Raw genomic sequence first — 6,900 nt, 5'->3', positions numbered from 1 at the left:
ATAGGTGGAATAAAATGGTGGTTGTGGAGAAGACAAAAAGGGAGAAGATAGTCTCACATCAACTAGGCGTATCAACGGGATATGGAGATGCCCATCAATAGATATCAATGTGAGTGAGTAGGGATTGCCATGCAACAGATGCACTAGAGCTATAAGTGTATGAAAGCTCAAAAAGAAACTAAGTGGGTGTGCATCCAACTTGCTTGCTCACGGAGACCTAGGGCATTTTTAGGAAGCCCATCATTGGAATATACAAGCCAAGTTCTGTAATGAAAGATTCCCACTAGTATATGAAAGTGACAACATAGGAGACTCTCTATCATGAAGATCATGGTGCTATTTTGAAGCACAAGTGTGGTAAAAGGATAGTAGCATTGCCCCTTCTCTCTTTTTCTCTCATTTTTTTATTTTTTTATTTGGGCCTTCTCTTATTTTATGGCCTATTTTCTCTTTTTTTATTTGGGCTTCTTTGGCCTCTTTTATTTATTTATTTTCGTCCGGAGTCTCATCCCAACTTATGGGGGAATCATAGTCTCCATCATCCTTCCTCACTGGGACAATGCTCTAATAATGATGATCATCACACTTTTATTTACTTACAACTCAAGAATTACAACTCGATACTTAGAAAAAGATATGACTCTATATGAATGCCTCCGGCGGTGTACCGGGATATGCAATGATTCATGAGTGACATGTATGAAAGAATTATGAATGGTGGCTTTGCCACAAATACGATGTCAACTACATGATCATGCTAAGCAATATGACAATGATGGAGTGTGTCATAAACGGAACGGTGGAAAGTTGCATGGCAATATATCTCGGAATGGCTATGGAAATGCCATAATAGGTAGGTATGGTGTCTGTTTTGAGGAAGGTATATGGTGGGTTCATGGTACCGGCGAAAGTTGCGCGGTACTAGAGAGGCTAGCAATGGTGGAAGGGTGAGAGTGCATATAATCCTTGGACTCAACATTAGTCATAAAGAACTCACATACTTATTGCAAAAATCTATTAGTTATCGAAACAACGTACTACGCGCATGCTCCTAGGGGGATAGATTGGTAGGAAAAGACCATCGCTCGTCCCCGACCGCCACTCATAAGGAAGACAATCAATAAATAAATCATGCTCCGACTTCATCACATAACGGTTCACCATACGTGCATGCTACGGGAATCACAAACTTCAACACAAGTATTTCTCAAATTCATAACCACTCAACTAGCATGACTCTAATATCACCATCTCCATATCTCAAAACAATCATCAAGCATCAAACTTCTCTTAGTATTCAACACACTCATAAGAAATTTTTACTAATCTTGAATACCTAGCATATTAGGATTTTAAGCAAATTACCATGCTATTTAAGACTCTCAAAATAATCTAAGCGAAGCATTAGAGGTCATCTATTTCTTCAAAATAAAACCACCACCATGCTCTAAAAGGATATAAGTTAAGCACTAGAGCAAATGACAAACTACTCCAAAAGATATAAGTGAAGATCAATGAGTAGTCGAATAATTCTGCAACTATGTGAAGACTCTCCCATTCAATAATTTCAGACCTTGATACTTTATTCAAACAGCAAGAAAAACTAAATAAAATGACATCTAAGAATAGCATACATCATGTGAAGAAGCAAAAACTTAGGATCAACCGATACTAACCGATAGTTTGTTGAAGAAGAAAGGTAGGATACCAACCGGGGCATCCCCAAGCTTAGACGCATGAGACTTCTTGAAATATTATCTTGAGGTGCCTTGGGAATCCCCAAGCTTGAGCTTTTGTGTCTCCTTAATTCCTCTCATATCACGGTCTCCCTAAATCTCAAAAGCTTTGTCCACACAAAACTCAACAAGGACTCGTGAGATAAGTTAGTATAAACCATTGCAAAAACCTTATCATACTCTACTGTAGAAAATCACTAAAATTATTATTAAACATTGCATACTAAATTCCTCTGCATATTTAATAGTCCTATACTCAAATAGAATCATTAAAGAAGCAAACATATGCAAACAATGCAAACATAACAACAATCTGCCTAGACAGGATAGTCTGTAAATAATGCAGCAACATCCATACTTCCCTAGCTCCAACTATTATGAAAGAAAATTCCCACTGTAGTAAATTTATCAGAGCTTAATATGCAAAAGGTTTCGACATTTTATCACATTCTGACTTTTCTAGGGAATTATTGCAACAGTGGTAAACTTTCTGTTTTCAAACAGCAACATGTGGACTTCTAAAATAGGCATAGTAAAGGCTATCAATGACACTTTTATTGAAATAAAAGATGCAAAACATTATTATAAATAACAGCAATCAAATCCTAACAAAATAAATTGACGCTCCAAGCAAAACACATATCATGTGGCGAATAAAAATATAGCTCCAAGTAAAGTTACCGATGAACGAAGACGAAGGAGGGGATGCCTTCCGGGGCATCCCCAAGCTTAGGCTCTTGGTTGTCCTTGAATATTACCCTGGGGCACCTTGGGAATCCCCAAGATTAGGCTCTTGCCACTCCTTATTCCATAGTCCATCAAATCCTTACCCAAAACTTGAAAACTTCACAACACAAAACTTAACAGAAAACTCGTAAGCTCCGTTAGTATAAGAAAACAAAAGACCACTTCAAGGTACTGTAATGAACTCATTATATATTTATATTGGTGTTAAACCTACTGTATTCCAACTTCTCTATGGTTTATAAACTATTTTACTAGCCATAGATTCATCAAAATAAGCAAACAACACATCGAAAACAGAATCTGTCAAAAACAGAACAGTCTGTAGTAATCTGGATCAAACGTATACTTATGGAACTCATAAAATTCTCAAATAAATTGCTGGACCTGAGGAATTTATCTATTAATCATCTTCAAAAATAATTAACAAAATATCACTCTCCAAATAAAAATGGCAGCAATTCTCGTGAGAACTAAAGTTTCTGTTTTTGACAGCATGATCAACAAGACTTTCCGAAAGTCTTCCCAAAGGTTCTACTTGGCACAAACACTAATTAAACACATAAAACCACATCTAAACAGAGGATAGATGAATTATTTATTAATAAACAGGAACAAAAAGAAAGTAACAAAAATAAAATTGGATTGCCTCCCAACAAGCGCTATCGTTTAACGCCCCTAGCTAGGCATGATGATTTCAATGATGCTCACATAAAAGATAAGAATTGTAACATAAAGAGAGCATCATGAAGAATATAACTAGCACATTTAAGCCTAACCCACTTCCTATGCATAGGGATTTTGTGAGCAAACAATTTATGGGAACAATAATCAACTAGCATAGGAAAGCAAAACAAGCATAACTTCAAAATCTTAAGCACATAGAGAGGAAACTTGATATTATTGCAATTCCTACAAGCATATATTCCTCCCTCATAATAATTTTCAGTAGCATCATGAATGAATTCAACAATATAACCAGCACCTAAAGCATTCTTTTCATGATCTACAAGCATAGAAATTTTACTACTCTCCACACAAGCAAAATTCTTCTCATGAATAATAGTGGGAGCAAACTCAACAAAGTAACTATCATGGGATTGAAAATTGAAATCAAGATGACAAGTTTCATTGTTATCATTATTCTTTAAAGCATACATGTCATCACAATAATCATCATATATAGGAGGCATGCTTTCATCATAATAAATTGTCTCATCAAAACTTGGGGGACAAAAAATATCATCTTCATCAAACATAGCTTCCCCAAGCTTGTGGCTTTGCGTATCATTAGCATCATGGATATTCAAGGAATTCATACTAACAACATTGCAATCATGCTCATCATTCAAATATTTAGTGCCAAACATTTTATAGATTTCTTCTTCTAGCACTTGAGCACAATTATCCTTTCCATCATACTCACGAAAGATATTAAAAAGGTGAAGCGTATGAGACAAACTTAATTCCATTTTTTTATAGTTTTCTTTTATAAACTAAACTAGTGATAAAAAAAGAAATTAAAAGACTCGATTGAAATATCTAAAGATATACCTTCAAGCACTCACCTCCCCGGCAACGGCGCCAGAAAAGAGCTTGATGTCTACTACACAACCTTCTTCTTGTAGACATTGTTGGGCCTCCAAGTGCAGAGGTTTGTAGGATAGTAGCAAATTTCCCTCAAGTGGATGACCTAAGGTTTATCAATCTGTAGGAGGCATAGGATGAAGATGGTCTCTCTCAAGCAACCCTGCAACCAAATAACAAAGAGTCTCTTGTGTCCCCAACACACCCAATACAATGGTATATTGTATAGGTGCACTAGTTCGGCGAAGAGATGGTGATACAAGTGGTATATGGATAGTAGATAAAGGTTTTTGTAATCTGAAATTATAAAAACAGCAAGGTAATGAATGATAAAAGTGAGCGTAAATGGTATTGCAATGTGTGGAAATAAGGCCTAGGGTTCATACTTTCACCAGTGTAAGTTCTCTCAACAATGATAACATAATTGGATCATATAACTATCCCTCGACATGCAACAAAGAGTCACTCCAAAGTCACTAATAGCGGAGAACAAACAAAGAGATTATGGTAGGGTACGAAACCACCTCAAAGTTATTCTTTCCAATCAATCCGTTGGGCTATTCCTATAAGTGTCACAAACAGCCCTAGAGTTCGTACTAGAATAACACCTTAAGACACAAATCAATCAAAACCCTAATGTCACCTAGATACTCCAATGTCACCTCAAGTATCCGTGGGTATGATTATACGTTATGCGTCACACAATCTCATATTCATCTATTCAACCAACATAAAGGACCTCAAAGAGTGCCCCAAAGTTCTACCGGAGAATCACGACGAAAACGTTTGCCAACCCCTATGCATAGGTTCATGGGCGGAACCCGCAAGTTGATCACCAAAACATACATCAAGTGAATCACATGATATCCCATTGTCACCACAGATATCCACGGCAAGACATACATCAAGTGTTCTCAAATCTTTAAAGACTCAATCCGATAAGATTACTTCAAAGGGGAAACTCAATTCATTACAAGAGAGTATAGGGGGGAAGAAACATCATAGGATCCAAATATAATAGCAAAGCTCGCGATACATCAAGATCGTATCACCTCAAGAACACGAGAGAGCGAGAGAGATCAAACACATAGCTACTGGTACATACCCTCAGCCCCGAGGGAGAACTACTCCCTCCTCGTCATGGAGATCACCGGGATGATGAAGATGGCCGCGGAGAGGGATTCCCCCTTCGGCAGGGTGCCGGAACGGGTCTAGATTGGTTTTCGGTGGCTATGAAGGCTTCTGGCGGCGGAACTCCCGATCTATTGTCCGTTCTGGAAGTTTTACGATACGTAGGTTATATGGGTGAAAGGAGTACGTTGGTGGACCGAAGGGGGGGCACGAGGCAGGGGGGCGCGCCCCCTACCCTCGTGAGCACCTCCTTCATCTTTTGACGTAGGGTCCAAGTCTATCCGGTAGGTTTCCTTCCAAAAATAACTTCTCGAGTTGATTTCGTTCCGTTTCGACTCCGTTTGATATTCCTTTTTCTTCGAAACACTGAAATAGCCATAAAACAGCAAATCTGGGATGGGCCTCCGATTAATAGGTTAGTCCCAAAAATAATATAAAAATGGAAAATAAAGCCCAATATTGCCCAAAACAGTAGATAATATAGCATGGAGCAATCAAAAATTATAGATACGTTGGAGATATATCACTGCACTAACGCCACCCTCGGCACACTGAAACCGACCATGTCTAGCGACGATGAGCGTATCACTCACCGCGGTCGCCGTGTCCAGAGGCGGTGCTGGAGTTGCGCCACGTTGTTGTCCCCCATGACCCACATGAACGGTTGCCGGTGGTGAGGAGTTTGTGGGCCAGCTCCTCCATTGGACTAGTCTACGCTACGTCGTCCCGACAGGTGTGCCCCACATGTCGGTTTCCCTGTTTTCCCAGCCATATTCGAGCGTGAGTGCTCCGCGTTGCGCATTAGGCCTTTCACTATGTAGGCCAAGCGAGAAAACTTATTGTTTATTTGAGTCGTCCAAGTATAATCATGTGGCTTTTGCTTATTTCTCATTCCTCTCCAACCCTCTTCTCCATCGATCATGTCGCCCTCCGGTCGAGTCCATCCTCCCGGATGCCTCATTTGAACATTCCGCCGAGTATCATTCGCATGTGGGCCTAGACCATGCTTGTATTTCCAATGTTTTGTAATTTGTTCGGCATGCATACAAACAAACGGTTCATTTAAAGTTTCACTTTGCATCCACTACGTGTCACTTCGCATCTTAGTTTGACATCCCATTCGGTTCATGCCTCGACACATGTTGACGAGATCGATTGATGTTCAGAGATCAATTGCGTGTCGTGCAAGGAGATAAAGGTTTGGTATGTTTCTATGATAGAAATGACCCGCAGGGGGGTCTGTGGGGATCAGAGGGAGTATATTGTACGTTCATAAGCGAAACGAACATATTGTACCCACCCTAGTCCTCTTTCAATCAATCTCCGGACCCCGAGATGAAATCGAGAGAGAACGAGTGGGGGCATGTGTGATACCTAAGGCGGATTCAAAATTTTGAACCGGTGATCATAGCATCCGCAAATCATATATAAAGGCTATTCAATGTTCGTTTCGTTTTTGAACGTACAATATACTCCCTCCTATCCTTTCTAGTTTACATATAAGTTTTATGTGTAGTCAAAGTATCTCTACTTTGATAAAAAAAAGTATCAACATTCAACAACGCCCAATCAATATCGTTAGATTCGTAAGTACTCCTAGATTTGTACTCGAGATGGTTTCCAATTTGTTTTCAACCACGTGAATGTTCTAGTTCTCGCACATGCTCTTCTTACTAGGATTTCGCCACATATAGCCAGTCCA

Source organism: Triticum urartu, chromosome 4A (genome assembly GCF_056163025.1).
Source record: "Triticum urartu cultivar PI428250 chromosome 4A, HENAU_Tu73, whole genome shotgun sequence".
Classification (NCBI taxonomy): domain Eukaryota; kingdom Viridiplantae; phylum Streptophyta; class Magnoliopsida; order Poales; family Poaceae; genus Triticum; species Triticum urartu.
The sequence above is the reverse complement of the archived record's forward strand: the minus strand, read 5'-3'. Positions refer to the sequence as shown.